Raw genomic sequence first — 23349 nt, 5'->3', positions numbered from 1 at the left:
ATGCCCACCAGAATCTTAAATTTATATAGAGGAACTACCTGGGTTCATTCATGCATACCGTCCAGATGGCCTCAATAACACCTTACACTCTCAAGGCTGCATCCTTGACAATGGCCCCCACTGTGGGAACAGTGGGCAGAAGAAAGTGCACTCCAAAGCTTGAGGGTGGGGAAGGGGTGACAGTGAAGACCCTCTGATTGCCTAGGTCCTGCTCGAGGGTCAACTAATGGTCATGTCCTCTCAATGACCTCCTCCAACACTTGGGAACTGTAAGTAACTGTTGGAAATGCAACTTCTTTGGCTCTGCATTAGACCTACTGAATCATAAACTCTGGAAGTTAGATGCACCAATATGTGTTTTAACAAGCCCTTCAGATGATATTAGCATAAAGTTACTAAATACTCCAATCAAAAGGGAGACATATTCAGTTAATGAAAAGGTAAAATCCAACTATTGGCTGTCTACAGGAAACACAATTTATACTGAAAGATAAATGAATTGAAAGTAAAAGGATGGAAAACTATTTCATGAAAGTATTAACATAAGAGAGCTGAAATGGTAATATTAAAGTCAGAAAAAAAAAGAGACTTTAAGAAAAGAAGTGCTACCAGAAACAAAGAGGGACATTTAATAACAGAAAAAAATCAGTAAATTTAGCAATTATAAATTCATGAACAACTGACAAAGTCACCCCAAAATTTATGAAATGAAAAGTGATAAATGAGCAAAGTAGAAACATAATTCAGGATTTATTAGAATTTAATGGCACTCAATAATTGATAGAACAAATAAAGGGAAAACCAGCAAGTCAGTCAGAGACTTTAGCAACACCATCTACCAGCTTGATTTAAATGAAATGAAATCTGCAATTCTTAGGGAACAATTTTTTAGGGCAGGCTTTCTCAACCCTGAAACTTAGCATTTTGGGCTGGATAACTTTTTTTTTTTTTTTAGACAACAGAAATTTATTTCTCATAGTTGTGGAGGTTAGAATTGGAGATGATATCAAAATCATGTAGGCTTGAAAACAGGATGTTTTTCCCCAGAAGGCACACCACCAGCTCAGTAACACAAACTGATCACACACATTGTATCTTGTTCTCCAAATACATATACATGAGAATGAGAGAAGGGAAGAATGGATAAAAATTTCAAAAAGTTTTTGGAACACTTCAAGAAGCTGAGGAAGCAAAAACCCAAAAGCCTACAGAAGAGAAGAGTAATGAGATTGGGCTGGACAATTTTTGTGTGGGCGGGACTTTCCTGTGCACTATAGGTTATACAGCAGCATCCCCACCCTCAAACATCTAGATAGCAATGTTATTCCTTTATATCACCTTGCCGTGGTAAAAATCAATAATATTTCCAGACATTGCCAAATATCCCCTGGGAGGAAAAATCAGTTCAGTTTAGAATCACTGGTTTACATTTGTCTCTCAGCATTTAATTGGGAGTATATTACAAAAGCACTCCTTAAAATGTGTTATTAAAGCACTCATAATCTTAAACTGGGTGCTCAAAGTGTCTCAGTTTTGTCTACCTTTGGCCAGTACCTAGTTATGCTGCTATTAGATGAGGTGAACTTTATAAATATATATTTTTTAATTTGAGAAATGACATTATGTAAAATCTTATGGGACTTTCTACATATAAATTATAATTCTAAGTCAAATTTGATTACAAAGAGTTTGGAGATTGATTTTACTTTAGAGTGAAGAAATTTTTATTGAACACCAAATAAGATCATCACTCAACTAGTTTTTTTTTTTTTTTTTTTTTTTTTTTTTTTTTTTTTTTTTTACTCAACTAGTTTTTAATAGTCCAGGAAAAAAAATCATGAAAGAAAGTCCACTTTTGTTTATTCAAATCACTTTTTAAATGTTATGAATACAGAAGCCTGGTTTCTATTAATGATGACTTTTTTCAGGGCATTTTTTACATCCTTATTTCTGAGGCTGCAGATCAAGGGGTTTAACATAGGACTCATCACTGTATAGAAGACAGAGGCCATCTTATCTGTGTCAAGAGAATGGTTAGAGCTTGGCTGTAAGTACATAAAGATGAGGGTCCCATAGAATATGGCGACTGCCAGCATGTGGGAGCTACATGTGGAGAAGGCTTTGCATCTTCCGTCAGCTGAGCGCATTCTCAGGATGATAGAAATGATAAACATGTAGGAGACAAAGACAATCAGAACAGAGGAAATGAAAGTAATACCAGCATAGGCCAAAATCCATCACTGTTTGGAGTGAGTGTCTGAGCAAGTTAACCTGAGGAGAGGCATGTCATCACAATAGAAATGGTTGATGGCATTAGAGTGGCAATAGGAGAGATGAAAAGTCAGGGTGGTATGAAACAGTGCCATCAAAAAGCTATAGCTATAGGGGACAGCTACAAGCTGAATGCAGATTCCCGGGGACATTGAGACTGTATAGAGGAGGCCATCGCAAATGGCCACTTATCGATCGTAGGCCATGGAGTCCAGTAGCAAGCACTCTGATACCATGAAGGTGAGGAAACAGCCTAACTGAGCAGCACATGCATTGAAGGAGATAACATTTTGTTTGTACAAGAAATTCCCAAGCATTTTGGGTGTAATGACAGAAGAGTAACAGAAATCAACAAAAGCCAGGTTGCTAAGAAAGAAGTACATTGGTGTGTTGAGTCTTGCAACTGTTCTAATGACTAGGATCAGACCCAGGTTGCCTGCTGCTGTGAAGAGGTAGATGGACAAGAACAGCACAAAGAGGGGCATCTTCAGCTCCTGTTGATCTGTGAGGCCCATGAGAATAAACTCCTGTACCTGCGTGCAATTGATCTGAGCCATATCTCTCCAAGGCAGCTGCATGAGGAAGTATAAAAATGACTTAAATTCAAGTTGCCATTATATAAGTGACATCTTTATACTTTAATATCTTATAGAGATTTACTGCTGATGTAGAGATTGTTAGCATACAGGGACTCTGGGAGTGTAATGGAGAGCAGAAAGAGATAAATGTGGGAAAGGCACATTTCTCCTCTCACAAATTCATTGTATGCACAGAGACAGGAGCTGTAGGACAGTCTGCATTGCCATGGTTTCTGCTGAATGGTCCTGTGCATTAAGCTATTTGCAGCTTTAACCTGACTTGTTAAAATGTTTAGCTATTGTTTACATTGAAAAAATTAGCATTAATAGCATAAAGGAAATCTTCTGCAGTGGCATCTGTCTTTGGTGGATCTCTCATTGTACTTGTGCAACTCCACATCATTCCAGTGCTGGCAGAAACAGAGTTTATCACTAAAATAGGTAAGTATAAAAGTACAATGAGCAGTTTATTTACTCCATTTTTTTTTACTAAACTTTTCAACCTAAAATCGTTTTGTTATGCTCACTCTACAGCTGCAGAAGAGGAGATTGAAATAGAAACACCCAAAACAATATGAGAAGGCTGGCCTGAGTATGGATAGTTGGGTTTCAAATCCTTGTGTTTTTGACTCAAGAGTCCACACTCTATTATCACACTGTCACTGTGGTATATCTTATTTGTTCAATTGTGAGAAAAAATTATTTCCAGATTTCTCTTGCTATAATATTGCACAAAGATCTTTATCTCTAAGCGTGAACTTACATTAATCAAAGGAAATGAACCCTGATAAAATTTTACAATACATTGTAATTTAGATTAACATTGATACTCTCTTTCCAAGGTGCTTGGAGATGCATGTCTCTTCATAAGGTAATTTACGTCTCTTTCAACTTTTTAAGTTTTTATCAAAGAAACATAGAGTTGAATCATATTTTGAGTATAATTTCATCTTCCTTCTTTTAAGATAAAAATCTATTTTCCTTACTTATTTTGACTTCTTTTCATAATTGAATTATTGAATATCCAAATAAAATTTATTTTAGGAAAGTGTAAAAATTGTAGAACTAGGTTCTTACTACTAATGTGAAATAAAATATCTTTGTCTTATGTTTTGCTTCTCTTTGTCTCTTTCTCTCTCTCTCTGTCTCTCTGTCTCTTTTTTTAATATTTGTGTCTGTCTCTATCTCTCACTTTTAAATATGAAAAATGAAAAAAAATTTCTTGGATAAACTCACACAAATTGCTTTATATAATCTAAAAATTATACTGAAAATAAATGTGCAAATAATAAGAGCCTGCATTTCTTCAAATTTTCTTCAGAATTTATGAATTGCTCTTTTGTATTTACAGCTATTATTAAGATTATCAAAAACGCACTTTAGATAATTTTTGTTTGTTTCAATTGATATGCTTATTGAGAAACAGTGTAAGTAATAACTTTCAACAAACACTTTTTCACCTCAATTTTATCCTAAATAAATTTACTACCTCCTGAAATTGTGTTAAAGATGGAGTTTTAATTTCTAATAGTAGCCACATGGAAATTGAGACAAATAAGACCTAGTAACTCATCAATTCCAAATATCTAATTTGCATTTAAGAAACAAAAGGCAATTTTGAATTAAAAAGTAAAAGGAAAGAGGAAAAGAAAGAAAAAATATTTTTTTTGTTTATAGGACTGTTCAGAGCAGACCATTCTCTACACTACTAGATTTCAAAGTCAAACTTTTTGACCACAAACCACAGAAATCAATACAAATTGATATGGAGCTAATAAATACATCTAGAATAATATTCTCCCCTGGAGTGCACTTATCTTGCATGTTCTTTTGTGTTCTACTGTAATCGGTTCTATTTTATTTTATCCAAATAATACTGGCCAAGACTCTAAGAGCTGAATTTATTCTCTAGCAGCAGTTACAAGTACAGTGTCAAAAACTGTACTCTAGTCCATTCCACACATGTCACTGTTTTCACAAACACCATTAGATAAGCAAATTACCTATAAACAGCTCTAGGCTACACCTCCCACTCTGATATATAGCCAAGACTGTGCATATACTATCCTCAACATTTGTCTTGATCATGTCTAACTGCTACTTCCTTAGGAGACTATTTCAGTTCACTCATTCCTTCATTCAATCATATATATTGAGAATTATTAATTTTCAGACATTACTACTTAGAGTCTGAAAGAACAGACAATAGACTAGACTAGAAAGAAAGAAAACTTTATCTACATTTTCTTTATTTTTCTGTCTCTTTTCCTCCCAGTCATCTTTCTCCACTTCTGAAACACAAAACTCTGACATTTATACATAGAAATCATTTTACTGTGTATTAAAAGTAAAGTGTGAATTATATTTAAAAGCACATGTGACTTTTCACAATCTTGTCCCTAAATAGCCTTAAACTTCTGATTCCATTCAACTCTCCCAACCAACAATGGATGCCCACTGGTTCAATTACTATAACTAGTCTGTTTGTCAATAAAAATATGACCTTCCAGGCCTCTCTTCCATTGTCTTTGCCATTCCTAGTACCCTTCTCTACAAGAAAAATGATAAAGGGAAAATTATCTTTCAAGGCCTTTTGAATTATCACCTCCTCTTTGAAGTTACTTCCCAAGTTCAGTTAACATATTTCATATTTGTGTTGTAAAATCACATCAGACATAATTCATTTATAATTGCTCTCACATTTATAAAAACCATCTGTTTCCATACCTCTTTCCCTGATATACCCCAGGCACTTTATGATTGACAGCCTTGCTCTTTTTTTTTCCAATTTTTTATTTTTTAATGAAGTCTATTCTAAACATTAGGTAATGGGGAATTAAATTTAATGTTGGATTAATTAACTTAAGATTATCATACTAATTATATTTGACCATTTCTTCCCCTTATTCCTAACTTATGTTCATCACTTTGGAAGATTCTCTGGGGATATAGTGATGACCTTGGTCTAATACACTTCCCCTTAACCCTGAGTAAAATTTCTAGCTACTATAAAGTAGAAAGCACAGTTTTAACATAGATTGTAATCTGGTCAATCACATGCCTGCTTTTTCCAAATCTCCTCATAGATTCCAAACAGGAATTTTTATTTTCTTTAATTTTAAACATATATATATATATATATGTACAGGAGCAATGTAAGTCATTAATTTGCAGTTTGAATTCATTAAAGCATCTTGGTTGACTGCCTATGTATTAAATGTATTAAATAGCTTCTTGGGTTTTGTGGTGAGAGCAAATAAAGGTGAGAGTTTAGCCATCACGAAGCTTAGAGTGTGAAGAGAGGAAGAGAGCAATCAAGCCTGTTTAGAATAGCGAGTGACTGTATAATAATCTAACAGAGCGCAGTGCTGGGTGCCAAAAAAACATATGAAACACAAAGTCTCCTGTAACTAGAAGACTTTGAGGGGGGAGGTTATGGGAAGATTTACCTGCATAATCATATCAAAACTAAAGCAGAAAGATTTAAGACAAAAAGTTTCAAGCAGAAAATATGTTAAAAAAAAACTAGTTAAGTTCAAGTATAATTTCTACAAATTCTAAATATATGGATACATCATGCTATTCAACCTTACCTTCTAGACCTGGTTCTGACTTTAATTAGCTATGTGAGCTTGGGAAACTCACTTGAACATTTTGAAGCTCAATTTATTCACGTATATATATTAACAAAACCTCTAGACTAAGTTATATATTCTTCCTTCTAGTCCTTTAATTGTTCACTTCAAAACTAAATGCTGCTAATACTTTCACCAAAATATTAAATCAGAAATTAATATAAAATTAGAAAAAACACTCTTTAGTTTACAAAATGTACTGCACAATCTTTTATTCTAGTCCATTGTATTATCCTCTTCAATTTTTAAAATTCTTATCTTGAGATCCTATAGCAATGTTATTATACATCTATGAGTCAAAGCTCACTATTTTGAAATATGCTCTTCTAACTTACCCAGGTAGAAGGCACTCCTTTTTCTCCTCCTAATGGTTTGGATAGCAGAGAATTGTGTGATTTTGTCACCGTCTCTGTCCCAAAGGATTTTACCACAGAACATGGCACAAGTAAGATCATCAGAAAAATTACAGTCCGTGTTCAGTTGGGATGCCAAGCCTGGCTGAAGATTTATTGATGTGATTTCCTGTTTTTGAAGAACTGCATATCTACAACTCCACTCTTAGTATAATAGTATTGCTTTAAGATCCTCCTAATTCTCAAAATATTATCACTGTATTTTTTAAATGATTTTTTTTTTGTTGTTGTAGGTTATTAGTGCCAGTCTTCAAATTTTATTCTTAAATTAGGTAGGAATTACCATTTAAAAATTCTTACAAATGGCTTCCCATGAAATGTGCATTCAATTCCTCCAAGGACCTAACCTCTATACTGTACACATGGTCGTTTTGTAAAAGCTCTGGGCATTAGCTTACACCCTAGTCACTCTGAGCTATATGATGAGTAAGAAATACTCTGTCCATTTAGTGCATGGGGACAGATGAGCAGTGTATTTTATATACTGGTTGTGAATATAAAATGTGCCCTTTAATTTTCTATTAAATAAAATATTTAACTCTAATACTGGGCTTCAATATAATAAAAGGGGTGGGGGTAAAATCTTGCATTTCTTTTTCATGCTGTATAAACAAGTCATTTACTTAAAAATAAAATATAGCAAAGGCTTATAAATCACAACCTAGTTCCATTGTCTAAATGACAGTCAGGATAGAAGCTATTTATGTTTGACCCCATGTTCCAGATATTAAATTATTTTCTGTGAATATATAGTGTCTCTCTTTTCCTAAATTTTTCCATCAGGGAAACATACCTGTACAATTGGCTAAATGTCTCAGCTCTGCTTGTGCCTTGTTATAAAATGCTGTGATTTGTGGTTTAGGATTGAAATGGTATTGATCATTATGTACAGAACAATACTCCAAATGAACAGAAACCGTAATCTTTTGGACTGTGGATAGTGTCCCTGGACAAGCATTTCGACCTTAAAAGTAATTAAGAGGAAATTCTTACTGATGAATTAGAAATATTTAGAGTCCAGAAATTACATTTGATTCTGCAATCCTTCTTTTGCTTTTTCTCTTAAAATATTATATCACATTAAATAATTAAATAAAGCATAATGGAGAGAGTGCATTTTATAGAGGGCCATGGAAAACCAAGAGTACATTTTATGTGGGATTTCAGGAATTTCATAGAGTGAATCCTGCGTATATTTCACCTGATGGTCTTGTTTAACATAAATTCATAGATTTCTAACCAGAGTTGTAACCACCACTGGATGTGTCCATGTGAAATTCACAGCATAGTTCATCCTGCAACATCCATTTCCTTGCTCTCAAATCTCATCACAAAGAAGACTTATATGACATAGACTGTGAATAAACATCTAATAAACACCAGACCTAGTGAACAGAGACTGGCTGCTCAAACAAATGTAGTAAATTAAGGATTTCCTTCTTCTAATGTTAGATTCAATCAATATATCGATGTTCTAACAATAATTAACAAGTGGGTATATAACTAAATGACACTGTATAATTTCATTCTTTCCTAGTTTTTAGTGGATCTATGATTTCTCAGACCTAATCCCAGTGGAAATAGGAGGATTCCAAAGGACTACGTGGCCTCCCAGCCTCCTTGCTTACTAAAGCATCTTCTCTAGCTATCTATTCCTTAACTTGCATCAGTAATTCTGTAATAAATTAAACAAAACAAGAGACACTGCAAAATATGAACTAAAGGCTTTGTCACAGTGTTAATGTAACTGATCAAAGAAACTTTTTCCTGGAAAATCTCATATTTCTTCTCCCTAAACTAGGGAGTGTAGAAGAAAACCCTTTGGGTAACAATTAGTAAAAGAAATAGTAGGGAACTGATTATTAGTCAAAACTCAATTTTACTAGTTTTGTCTGTTCTCACTGATATCTGCCCAATGCATGAAGGCATCCCAGTGGAAGAAGAATCTAAGAGAGTGTTTTATCAATGTTATGCTCCTCTTCTACAGTGGAGGAATCAACATTGGTGACTAGCATGTTGATCTCCAGTAGAATCATTTCAACATAATGACGACATTCTGTGTCTACGGGGAGCTGACAAAGAGTTTTAAAGATTTGCCTAATCTCATTCAGCTGGTTCATAGTGGAGCAAGACTCTAAAATGATGGTTCTTTTTTTTTTCATTATTTCAAAAGACCCTGATTCACTTTGCTGTAGAGTGTAAATTAACACAACATTGTAAAGCAACTATACTCCAATAAAAATTAAACAAACAAATTAAACAGCTTTCAAAACATGGCAACTTTGGAAACAAAACAAAACAAAACAAAACAAAACAAAACAAACATGGCAACTATGTTCTAGTCTTAAGGTGTATGCACACATCTTCCTGGATATGTGTACACACTCTCCTCACATTACTTTGGATGCATTTCCTTTCTGCTGTGTATTCTACTCTACTCTGTTCTATGCTATTTCATCATGAAATTCTTGGTTGAGATTCACTAAATTGTGGAATATACTAATGGTGCATAAGCATATTTTAAGAAACCCTCCTCTAGACTTCTTTCATCTTTATAAACTCAAACACCACTTCCTGAAACTATTAAGTAGGAACTTCTTCCATCCTCCAAGACATTTCTTTCACTGCTTTTTTAGCAAAAATATAGTATTCTCCTTACTCTTGTATTGGCACCAAATGTTTTTATTCTATATTTCTGTTAAGATAAAGTATAACATTCTCTTTATTCCCTCTTCTTATGATAGACATCTGGATAAGAAAATTTTGGTTAAAAACTTGCTAAATTGATTTATATCCACATAGAATCTATTGGTTAAATCTACCACATAGTTTTCTATTAAATAAACTTCCAAATATCATAACACTGGGCTACAATATAATGGGGAGATGGGTAGCAATATTACATTTTTTTAAAGCTCTTTATTGGAATGTAATTGCTTTACACTCTTGTACCAGCTTACGAGGTTAAACCAAAGTGAATCATCTGTATTTATACACATATCCCCATATCCCCTCCCTCCCACGACTCCTTCTCACGCTCCCCATCCCAGGGGGATCAACTTGATGATGCATAGACACTGAAAATTTCACTGAAACATCCAATGTGTCAAATACTTAAGAATAACAGCTTGATTATATTCTACAGATTATGATCAGCCTTGATATTATGTAGGCAGAAACTGTATATTTAAGATGTCAAATAATTATTATATGAATATACAATGCCTATTTTATTTCATGAATTAAATATGCAAATGAATCAACCACAATTGGACAAACGTCCCATCTCTGCTTTTAACTTCATAGCTCACTCTCTTTCATATCTGAATAGTATTCCATTTTATGGATGTATCACAATTTGTTTATCCATTCAGCTATTGAAGGATACTTGATTGTTTTCACCATCAATTATAAACATGGTTACAATAAACAGAATTCTATTTTGAGTAGATCAAATCCATTAGGTAACAATCTAGAAAAGTCATTTTGGAGGCAATCATGAGGATCTAGAGCTTAGCTGCTGGAAATGGGCTGATTTGATTTGCAGTGGAGCTTGAAAAAACCCATTCCCAGTTATACATTTCAAAGCAAATGTGATCACAGTGGCTATTTTTGGAAAGGACAAATTTGTAGAAAATGTGAGGTCACAGTACTGGTGGTATAACCAACAGACTAGCAGATCACCTGCAGATTTAATAGCGAGGTCAAGCTCAAAATTATCAGCCATTAAAGCAAAGCAAATTAAAACCACAGCATGGTATCACTACAAATCTACTAGATTAACTCTTTGGAAGAATTTTTGTTGGTTTTATAAAAGATTTAACATTGACTCCAATCACCCCAGCAATTCTGCTCCAAGGTATCAACCCAAGAAAAATCAAAATATACATATAAACATGAGACTGTTACACGTGTTCATAGCAACATCATTCATAATGAGAAAAAAATAGAATAATCCAAATGTCTATCAACTGATAAATGGATTAATAAAATATAGTATAATCATATGAGCAGATGCTATTCAGTAATAAAAAGGATATTTCTAATACATGTTACAACATGAACAGAACACAAAAAACTTGGAATTTCCCTTGTGGTGCAGGTGCTAAGAATCCTCCTGCCAATGCAGGGGATGTGGGTTTGATCCCTGCCCCAGGAAGATCCCACATGCCTCAGAGCAACTAAGCCCATGCGCCACAACTACTGAGCCTGCACTCTAGAGCCCATGAGCCACAACTATTGAGCCCATGGGCCACAACTACTGAAGCCTATGCACCTAGAGCCTGAGCTCTACCGCAATGAAGAGTAGCTCCTGCTCTCCGCAGTTAGAGAAAGCCCATGCAATGAGAAAGATCCAATGCAGCCAATAAATAAAGTAATTAAAAAAATTTCCATATATTAAAAAAAAAATCTTTATTGAGTGTAAGCCAGACATAAAAGGTTATGCAGTGTATGACTCTATTTATATGAAAATTCCCAAAATGGCAAATATATGAGACAGAACATAGGCCACAAGTTGCTTGGAGGTATGGGTGGAAGTGAAAATTAACTGGAAATGCGCACAAAGGAACTTTATGTGGTGACACATAGTTACAGCTGATCATGGTTACATTTGCACAACTCAATTTACAAACATTGACTTTGTAAACTTACAACTTTGGAACTACATCTGTATAATGATATGGTTGCATAATTCTATAAATTACTTTAAAAATTACTAAAATTAATTCACTTTCAATTTACTTACATTATGTATGTTTGGGGTATATATGTATACTTTAATAAAGCTGTTAAAACATCATCAAATAACAATGTATGGATTTTTTTTTTAATGTCATGGCTAAGTCCCAATGTATCCAGCTGTTGTAAATTTTGTTGCATCAATAATTACTAAGTATATAATATAAATATTTAAATTTAGTTGAATTTTGTGTAATGAAAATATGAACTAAACAATTTGATGCTATGCAGTTCTGTGTAGTGGTTGGGAATGTAAGGTTTTGAGTCAAATTTCTGTTTTGAATCCTGGATCTATCATTTATTAGCTAGAAGATTTTGGCAATTACTCTTCTCAAAGGCATAGCTATCAACTGAAAATTGGCTTAAAATCAAGAGCTCTTTGATTTGGCTTAAAAAAACCAAATGGATTAGTTTAACTATAGAAATAAATAATGCCTATAACACACTGCCAGAAATAGCGTATGTCACAAAAATTATAGCACTCACAAATTAATTTTTCCCATATTTTACCATTTATTTTAATTAGGTATTTCCACATAAATTAATTCACAAATCAGAAATGGATTCTTTGTCTCAAAACTGTGGCCATAATAGATGATATAAAAATTTTAATTCTTATCTTTTCTTATGCCTTCCTGTTTTAGAAATTGTAACATTTGACACTTACTTACTTAGCATGGGGGTTTCAGCTTTGCCTTTTCATGGGTTGTAATCTTATTCTTGTTGTATGCTAAAGGTTTTTGTGGCTTGTCTCTATTGTCATAAATAGGTCATAACAAACAGTATCAGTCCCCACTGAATATCAGAAGCTACTAGGTAGTAGGGAAGTTTTCTCAGTCAGGATATGTTGGTTTCTAATTGTTCATTTCCATCTATGGTTAATGTGCTTAAATCACCATTCAGAAATACCACACAGACTTCTTGTACCATACTGCTTATCCTTGTAATACGTTGCTCTTGCATTATGTCTTTCTAATTATATGTGGTCCTTAAGAGATGTTTAGGCTCTGAACATATAGAATGTTTCCTATGTAGGCTATAAATGCATATAGCATAGGGCATATTATACCATAATGTCTTCATGCGTTTCACCTGTGTTCTCTTCCTCATTCTCTTTAGAACTTCCATCTCACCCCATTCATATTGGCACCCTACTTCTTCACCCTTAATGCCACTTTTGCCTCTCAAATCATACTGTTTGGCCTGAAACAATATCAATTTTGATTACCAGTGTAAGGAGCTACTTTCTTTCATTTCCTTTAATAAAAAGTACTTTTTACAAGATAAAAAAAATACTTTTCTATTTACAGTGATAATAGTGGTGTGCACACATTTATAGATATAGTAAATTCACAGTGCAATTTCTTTTTGTTTTTTTTTAATGTGACATCTTTTTTAAAGGTGAATGATGAATGGAAATAACTGACAAAACCCCTGTATTCTGATCTAAAGGAGAGAAGAAGTATAAAACAGACATGTTTGGGGAATATTTAATCAAGGGTTTTAGGAAGAAACTTCTGAACTTTAAGAAATTTCCTTCCAAGTGATGCTATATTCATAGCACTGTTAGTTTGTACAAAATAAAATTTAAAAAAAACCTGAAGTACTGTATCAAAATACAGTACATTTACGACACATACTACAGAAGACTGATGCTTAGAGTATAGAGAAGGGAAAACTCACAGACTCCACTAAATTTATCAATCAATAGTGCTCAGCATGAAAGCAGAATCAATGATGGTACCTTGTGTTTTTCATTAAAAAGTTGTATAGATAATATCCATTGTTACAAAAATCATTTCAATTGTATTTTGATTAGCATTCAAAGTATAAATTAAGTAGTGTACAGTTTTTCTTTCAAAGGATATTAAGAAAGAGTTAGGGAGTTTTATTTTAAATAAACTTTGTTTAATTTCACCACTTAGCTGTAAAAAGGATTTAAGCCATCTGCAATTCCAGGTGCAGTAATTCACTATATGTAAACATACCCAGAAAGTAAAAGAAGCCAAAGAACAAGAAAGATCCACTTACTTCTCTTATCCAATATTTTGCTTCTTTTTTAACTTATGTACATTTTTCAAACTTATGTCTCTCCTGACTCCTGGAAATATTTCTTTCAACTAACACACTTATTTCTAGATACATGCACACTTCTTGAGAAAATTCATGAATAAGGCTTTGTTTCTGTACTAACCTCATAATTCCAAGAGCTTCAGTTTATTTTTCAAATCACTGCTTCCCAAATTCTAGCCCCTTTTATTTCCCAGAATTACTCGTAGAGCTATAAATCAGTCACCTAAGCATTGCTTTCTCTGACACAATGGCAGACTATTACAATTCTTTATTTATAGGGTTCTAAAATTACATCAACTTAAAAGAACAACACAAATTTGTTAGAAATCTCTTTAAGGCAGGTTTCATGTCCTTATTTCTCAGGCTGTAGATCATGGGATTCAGCATGGGAATCACCAGTGTATAAAACACTGAAGCCATTTTATCAGTATCCATAGAATGGTTAGTTTGAGGCTGCACATACATGAACAGCATCATCCCATAGAACACTGACACTGCCATCATATGTGAGGCACATGTGGAAAAGGCTGTTTTCCTTCCTTCTGATGAACATATCCTTAGAATGGACAACACAATGTTGAAATAAGATACAAGAACTATAAGTATGGAAACCACCAAGTTTGTTCCTGCAGATATAAATACCACTGTTTCTGGGAAGAAAGTATCAGAGCAGGACAATGCTAACAGAGGGATGATATCACAGTAAAAATGATTGATTACATTAGATGAGCAATAAGCCACAGAGAATACAGAAAATAAAGCCACAATTGAGGTGGAAAAGCTATAGAGGTAAGTGAGGAAAACCAGCAGAAGGCAGATTCGCTGAGACACCATCACTGTGTAGAACAGGGGATTACAAATGGCCACATAGCAGTCATAGGCCATCACAGCTAACATCAAAACCTCAGCTACAATGAAAACCAAGAACTCTGCCAGCTGGGTGGCACATTCATAGTAGGAGGTGGTGTGCTTCTTTACTAACAAGTTGATCAGCATTTTAGGGGCAATGACAGCAGAATTGCCAAGATTGATGATGGCCAAATGCCAGAGGAAGAAATACATGGGGGTGTGAAGTCAGGAATCCACACTGGTGAGAGTGATGATGCTCAGGTTCCCAACCACGGTCAGTCCATAGATGACCAGGAACACACAGAAGAGTGGGATCTGGAGGTCTGGATGGTCTGAGACTCCTGTGAGAATAAACTCAGTGACTCGGGTGAAATTTACAGGAGCTATGGAAGAATTTGGAAAGTCAACTGTTTCAGAAAAAAAAGGAAAAGTGGTTACAAATTTTAAAAAATGTATTTTCTCGGACTGCCATTCAATGGCCAGGGCAATTCCTGGGGTGAGATTTCCTGGAATCATGCTTCCAAATTATATCAGTTCCACTATTTCTACTGGAATCTAATGTGCTGCTGGTTATATACTCTTCTTAAATTGCAAATATAAATTTTAAAAGGAAACCAATTTAAATCACAAACATTTTATTCACTCTTTAATTTTCTCTTTCAAAAATCCACATTGTATTATTGGCCAATTTCCATAATACTTTGCTAAAATAAGCAACCCTTCTTCTGCTTCCTTCTCAAGCTTTCATTAACACTTTCATTGACTACTGTGTCCTTTTGGTCTCCATGTCATGATTTTCTCAGATTAGCTGATAGGCAAATAACAGTCATTAATATTTTTAGATTAGTCAAATATGTAATGAGACATTTTTAGAATAATTGAAAAAAGCTTTATCTTCATTTTCCACAGGTTCCACAAGCAGGTCTGTATCACTTTTCTAGTCATATCACTTTACCAGGCATACACTGAACCTTAAATTTTCATCTCTGACCCTCTGTGCTCCTACTGATATTCAAAAATATCATTTGAACTAAGAGCAACCTAGAAAAGAAACATTTTCTTTCTAGGTTTTGTTTTCTCTTTAAGATGCTACAGAGGTTCTCTCTTATCAAACCAGGAATCTAGTCTGATCTAAAGAATGGATTTGGGAAGGGAAGACAATACTGGAGATTGCTGAGCCAGTTCTATTTCTTTTTCCTAGATAGTGTTGTCTAACTTTTCTCTTCTTAGTCCCACCCTGCTTTCAGGCCCCTTCCTCTTTCACAGATAAGAACCAAATGCTGCATGGCCTGCTGTCATGGGTTTTCTTGTAGATTGGGAGAAACACTGGATTAAGCAATGGAATTCATATTTCTAGTACAAATCCTGCCACTTGGAAGTCTTCAGTCCAGCTAAGGATTATTCTAGTATTTATTGAATGTATCTCTATTTTAGTGTCAGTTATTACCTACTTCTGACTTTCCAGATTCTTTTACCTTGCCCATTCTTTTTTTAATTTCAATTTTAATGTTAATGTTAATTTTCTGTGCTAAGAATATATCATATGAGATCTGTCCCGTTAAATGATTTATGGGTGAACAGTAGAGTATTGTAAATCATAGGATGATGTTCTAGACTGGATCTCTAGGTCTTATTCATCTTAGCAGCTGAAATTTTATACCTGTTTGTTAGCAACTCCCCATATGGTCCAGCAATCTCACTTCTGGATATTTATTGAAAAGAATTGCTATCAGGATCTTAAAGAGATAGTGAAACCCTGCCCATTATTATTTGGGAAAGGATAGCTCTGGTCATTTTATAACATCTTGGTGCAGCATTTTATATACTTCCATTTAGGGCTAACCATGAGAGGAGATGGGATTCCCAAAATATGCTAAGGGATGACTGACTTTTCAAACTTCTGACCTGGTGATAGCACTTAGGAATTATTTGGAGTTCATGGTTTTCTCTATAACTCTTAAAAAAAGCATTCTATTTATTTGCCAGTCTACTCACTAAGTTTGTACATTTTTTTCTGAAAAAGAAAAAAAATGAACCTAGTAGTGGACAATCAGCAGATAAAACAAAAGAAACAACCAAAAAAACATCAAGTTTATGCTCTGGAGTTTATTCTCATATATAAGGATATACATATCCTTGTATTAAAATTATTTTCAATTTATAAAATGTTTCATGAGTAATACATATCTTAAAATACTCTTTTTCAAATATTTCATTGAGTATGTTTCTAGAAAAAATCAAATATTACATGAAACAGATATTAAAAAGTATTTGTTATTTCTCTGAAATTTAAATGCAACTGAACATTCTCTATTTTATCTGGAAATCCTAATCGTACTGGGTTCTAATAGATTAGATTAGATTGGTGATGATTTTTTCAGATATTTCTAACTTCCTCTTCATTTGCAATATCTAAAAACAACTTTCAACTTTCACAAATCAAATGGATGTATGACATCTAGTCAATTCATGTATTTAATGCCCTAAAACTACCATATTATTCCAGGGAAACCAGCAAGCAAATGAAATAATGAAATCTGTGTGGTGTAAAGTATAAGCTGTCAGTGATCGTAATAGTGTCCATCTGCAGAAGCCAAGAATTGAGGGTAATTACCTGCATCCTGGAGATAATCAAAATCAGTAACAATTCCTATCAACTCACCTTTAATGTAGACTTGGATTTTCTGCTCTCAAATTCCTCTGACTTTTCTTTGGGTAGGGAGAATTTATGCTTTTCCTCTCTGTGATGTTCCCTGAGGAAGTAGCATGGAATTTATTCAGTTGATTATGCTCAAATCACCTGAGAGATGTTTAAAAAATTGCCTGCGGTGCCTGCTCATTCTCCAGGACACCCAGCCTATTCTCTAGTGAAAAGTTGTAGGAAGAATTTAAGGAAAGAAGAAAACAGTGCAAATGATCTGTGTATTCCCTGGAGACCTATATGACCTAAAGGTACTTAGTCACTTACACGGAGTCAATGATCACAGACAGTAACAATGCAAAAGACTGATGTGCTTTATCACAGTGAAACTGGAACGGTTGCAATAGCCATGATAAAATTGTAAATGAGTTATTATCATTGCATATAATTTTTATTTGAATTTATTATTCCAGGAAAAATATGTAGTAGGCACTGGGTTAAAAAATATATCATTTAACCTACATGAGATACACATTACTACTCCCAGATTCAGAGGATAGCAAGCTCCGATAAACTATGAAATTTGATCAAAGCCATGTAATTGATAACTAGAAGATTTGAAATTACAGTTTCATTGTTAAATGAGTGATAGACATGTCTTGTCCTTTCATATGACAAACCTTAACAATTATTGCAATGCAATGTGTTACTGTAAAGATTGTTTCAACTAAGTGTTTCCTGAGCTGAGATCCCATCCCTCTTGGATAATGTTTAGTACAACCTCATAGAAAGCAAAATCTAATATAAGATAGTACATTCCCTGTCATAATATTTTACCCGTGCCCTCTTCCCCTCTGACTTCTGTATGTATAAGATTCGGGAGAAGTTCATACACAGTTAAAAATGGATCTAAATTGTATAACTGGATAAGTTTTGAAAAATGTTTTATTTGTTCCTAATTCCTAAATGAATACATAAAACATTTTCAACACCAAAGAATGTCCCCTGATGCTTTATAACCCCTGCACCCTAAGTTACTTTCATCATAATGGAAAATTTCCTCACACCTTAATGCCCCAAAAAACATCCTCCCACCTCCAGCAACTGCTGCTCTGGTTTCTACCCTTAAACTTATTTTACTTGTTTCTTAATTTCATTTAAGTGAAATCATACAATAAATATTCTCAGTCTGGTATCTCTCACTCAGCAAAGTGATTCTGAAATTCATCTGTGCTGTGTTCACACAGATACATGACAGTCCACTGCATGCGTGCACCACAATTCTTTAACCTTTCTCTTATTGATGGATATTTGAGTTTTGATTTATTTTTAAAAGTATAGTATAAACACTCCTATATAAGTGTATGTTTGTATACATGTATTAATCTCTCTTTGTTATCAATCTAAGAAAGAAATTACTAAAACATAGGTAGCTGTGTATTCAACTTTATAAGAAACTGCAAGCTTTCTGAACTTACTGTAACATTTTGCATTACCAAAACCATGTAGGAGAATACCATTTTCCCCACATCCTTGCCAATATTTGATGTAGAAATTTTTAAAAAATAATATATAAATGGAAATTGGGATGAAATAATCTCACTGTGAGTTTAATTTTCACTTACTTGATGACTAATGACAGTGGACACTTTTCTATGTATTTGTTGGTCATTCATATATCTATATCTTAAAGTATCTAAATTTTGCCCATTTTAATCAATTTGTTCTTTTTATTGACTTTTTAAAATTTTTTATAAATGTATTAGATAAAACTGCTTTTTCAGATTTCCTTCTAGAAGTTTTACTGTTTTGATGTTTCTGGTTAGTTCTTTGGCCCAAAATTTTGATATGATACCAAGCAGAGCTGTGCTACCACTACGGAGGGTAGAAAACTCTCTCTTCACTACAGCTGCACATGTACAAAACAGATTGGGTTGTGGGAGATGGAGTGGGTAGGAGAGGCTATAAAGCTGATAAAGTCCCAACCCAAAGTACAGAGACTAACACTCTGAAGACTGAAAAGGAAGCAGGAAAACTGAGAACCACTCTCTGTTATCACTTCAAGGATTGCTCTAATTTTGTAACACATTGGTGTGTCAGGGAACTTTGAACTCTATCTTGCGTTATTATGCTGTGGAGATATCTGAATATTGTTATATTCTTCTTAAGAGGGTTGATTTTATTACTTACTTTTACTTTTATTACTTATTTTAGCAGGAAGTAAAAGTTTGTGTCAAAATGTCAACTCTGCCTCATGGGTGGTTATATAAATGTTAGTTCATATTTTTCACCTTGTCTGGGGTTCTGGAATCTTCCCCACATCTACATGCCTCAGGGTCAGCAAAATGGGCAGAGTTTGTACCAAGACTATGGATCTGGCTTAAAACTGGCTGTTTCATTTCTGAAATTCACCCTCAAATTTTCTGTGACTGTTGTCTCAAACTGTCTTTTTGTTCTTTAGATGAGAAAAATCGGGTTACATTCAAGATTTCTATTTGAAAGGTGCGGACTAGGGCCTGCCCTCAAAATAAAAGTTGCAAAATGGGAAAATCACCCATTCCTTTAGCTTCTAAGACTTTTCAAAATCGCCTCAATTTTGGACTCTCTCCAGTACTTTCAGGGATTTTTCGTTTTGTTTTGTTTTTTGATTTTTTGTGATATGAGCTTTTAAATGTAGAGTAGTATGTGTTATCAAAGCTTGCTTGATCTTTACCAGAAACCAATCAGGAAATCATATATTTCTCTTACCTTTTAAATAATGTTTTGGCTTGATATAGAATTATAGTTTGATATTTTTTCCAGTGTCTTAAATAGGTTGCTCCATTTTTTTCCAACTCACACTATTTTTGTCAGAAAGTCTGTATTCATTCTTTTTCTGTGTATGATATACTTTCCATAGGCCTCCCAAATTTCTAAATTTAACAGATACATATTTTTCTCCATCTCTTATCACATAAATGTGGTTAGTTTTTATTTTTCTGTGTACAAATTAACTTTTTTTTTTTTTTTTTTTTTTGCCTACAGTGTCAGATTTGCTTTTAACAAATGAAAAATGAAAGATTGGGTTTAGAACTGATGATATATTTTTGTCATGATTATGGATAACATTTTCCTGCTTCTTCCACTTGCTAATAAATAGTTCTTTGGATTCTGGACACTGTAAACATTTTGCAGTTGAATCTAGAATTTTTTTTCTTTTTTCAAACAGTGTTGAGTTTTGTTTTGGCAGGCAGTTTATTTACTTGCAAATCTGCTTAATCCTTTTGAGAGTTAAAGTTGAGCTCTGCTAGAGTGGAGGGGAGTGAATCCTTTCCTCTGGGACAAGTTCTTCTGTCTTCTGCTGACTCCATTGAAAGCCCCAGACATTCAATGAGTTTCCTCACTAAAGTGTGACAGAATTTGGATGTGTGCTGGCCCTGTGTGGACTGGGTTTTTTCATTCTTCAGATTCCTGGTAGTTTCTCATTCCCTGGGAGCTGTTTTTGATCTGGCCTTGTGGGATGTGACCTTAATAGGTGCAGCTTAGGAAGCATTCACCATGTCTCAAGCAGACTTCATGCTTCTGTGTAATCACTTTGTCTGCTCAGGTGTCTCCACTCCGGTACCCAGATCCACATAGTCCAAGCTCCTCAACCCGTCCTGATCTGACTCTGTGTCTTCATCTCTGCATGATTATTGTGTTATCTATGTGCCCACCATCACCCCATGTGAGGGATTGGTAACTGTGCCCCTCTACTCACAGGTCATAGTCCTGTGCTGCCAGTCGTCAGGTACAGGAAAAGGCTCCTTACATGTGTGTTCTCTGTGTTTGTGCTTCTTACAGCTCTACCCCTAACTTTCCCCTCCCCCTTCCCTCTCCCCACTGGTAACTCTAGTTTGCTCTCTATACTTGTGAGTCTGTTTCTATTTTGGTATATTCATTAATTTGTTTTATTTTTCTAGATTATACATATGTAGTGTACAACTACACCTAAAACTAGTATAATATTTTAAATCAACAATATTTCAAAAAAAAAGAGAAAAGTTTATCAAAATTATCTTTATTTTCCCTTTTTCTTTTTCTCTCAATTGTTTTCATTCCTTTCAAAACACAAACCTCTGATATTTATACATATAACCCATTTTACATTGTATTAAAAGTAAAGTGTGGATATTTCAAAGCATACATATAAATGTAAATGTGAGTTTTTACAATCTTATTCCTGAATATTTCCATAATCCCAACTCAATTCAATTTCTCTTAATCATCAATAGAAATCCATTGGTCCAGTTAATATAACTGGTCTCCATTCATCAATAAAATATGTCCGCTAACTCTCCCATACTTTTGTCCTTGCCATTCCTAATACCATTCTCTACAAGAGAAATAGATAGTTGGTGAAGGGAAAGCAATATTTATCCATAAAGGTCTGTTGGAATATCACCTCTTCTTTGAAGCACAAGTTCGCATGTTGTGTTAACATATTTCATATTTGTGATCTAGAATCACTTTAGACATACTTCATTTATATTTCTTCTCACACTTATAATAATAATCTGTTTCCATACATTTTCTCTGATATACACTAGACACTTTATGGTTGAAAGACTGAGAGCTTCAATTTTTTCTTTTCATTTTCTAGTGCAGTTTCTTCTAAATGTTAGGTAGTGGAAAATTAAAGATTAAATTTGATTAATTGATTTAAGATTACTATCATACTAATTATATCTAACTATTTCTTCCCTTTATTCCTAAATTATAGTCTTTGCTGTTGAAAATATCTCTAGGGACACAGAGGTGACTCCTGTCTAATAAATTCCCCACTATCCAATTCCTCCAAGGACTTACCCCTCAATACTGTATACACATGGCATTTGATAAAAGCTCTGGGAATTAGCTTGCATCCTAGTCACTCTGAAGTGGATGATGAATAAGAAATATATTGTGAGCTTACTGTGAGGAGAAAGAAGAGCGGCTTTGTGTGTTTTATATACTGATTATGAATGTAAAATTTAAAATGTACCCTTAGTTTTCCAATGAATAAATACTTAACTATAAAACTGGGTTGCAATATAATGAAAAGGGGAAAACAATCTTACATTTCTTTTTTTTTTATGTTGTATGTCATTTATTTTTATTTTGTAAAATAATTTTTATTTTACGTTGGAGCATAGTTGATTACAATGTTGTGTTAGTTTCAGGGGCAGAGCTAAGTGATTCAGTTTTACATACATATATATATATACATATATCTATTCTTTTTCAGATTCTTTTTCCATATAGGTTGTTACAGAATATTATATTTCTTTTTCATGTTGTATAAACAGGACACTTTGACTTAAAGAGAAAATACCATCAAGGCTTAGAAATCACAGCCTGGTTCTATGGTGCATATGATGATCAAGGTGGGAAGTTCACATATTTGAATTGCATGATCCAGATATTAAATAATTCTTCTATGAATATATAGTGTCCTTTTTTTTTAAAGTTTTTCCATCAGAGGAACACATCTGGTGCAATTGACTAAATGTTCCACCTCTGCTTGTGCCTTGTTATAAAATGCAAGAGCTTGTGATTGGTATTGAAATGCTTCATCATTATGCATGCATACACTGCAAATAAAGAAAAAAAATTTATGAAGATGGGTAGTGTCTCAACAAGAGTGTTTGACATTAAATGTGATTCAGAGGAAAGTCTTACTGGTGAATTAGAAATGTCAGAAATTACATTTGATTCCCTAGCTATTTTTAAATCATAAAATATTGTGTCAGGTTAAATAAATAAATAAAGCATAATTGATAGGGGGCATTTTACAAAGGGCCATGGAAAGCCAGGACTACATTTTATGTGGGAGTTCAGGAACTTTATACAGTGAATCCTGCATATATTTTACCTGATGGTCTTGTTAAACATAAATTCATACACTTCTATCCAGAGTTGTAGCAATCACTGGAAGTGCTCATATGTGACTCATGACATAGTTCATCCCGCAACCTCCATTTCATCACTCTCATATCTCATCACAAACAAGATTTATAGGGCATTGTGTGTGTGTGTGTGTGTGAGAGAGAGAGCGTAAACATGTAATAAACACTAGACCCAGTGAATAGAGCTTGGCTGTTCAGATAAACAAATGTAATATAGTAAATTATGAAGTTCCATCCTGTAAC

At 34.0% G+C, this 23349-nt stretch overlaps 2 pseudogenes; both read right to left on the bottom strand.

Moving 5' to 3' along the window:
- Window positions 1–1868: 1868 nt before the first annotated feature.
- On the bottom strand, window positions 1869–2828 carry LOC130850000 (olfactory receptor 8U8-like; annotated as a pseudogene).
- An 11170-nt stretch (window positions 2829–13998) lies between these two features.
- On the bottom strand, window positions 13999–16043 carry LOC130848674 (olfactory receptor 8J1-like; annotated as a pseudogene).
- Window positions 16044–23349: the final 7306 nt, after the last annotated feature.

The sequence above is a fragment of the Hippopotamus amphibius genome, chromosome 3 (assembly GCF_030028045.1).
Source record: "Hippopotamus amphibius kiboko isolate mHipAmp2 chromosome 3, mHipAmp2.hap2, whole genome shotgun sequence".
NCBI lineage: Eukaryota > Metazoa > Chordata > Mammalia > Artiodactyla > Hippopotamidae > Hippopotamus > Hippopotamus amphibius.
The sequence above is the reverse complement of the archived record's forward strand: the minus strand, read 5'-3'. Positions and strand labels throughout refer to the sequence as shown.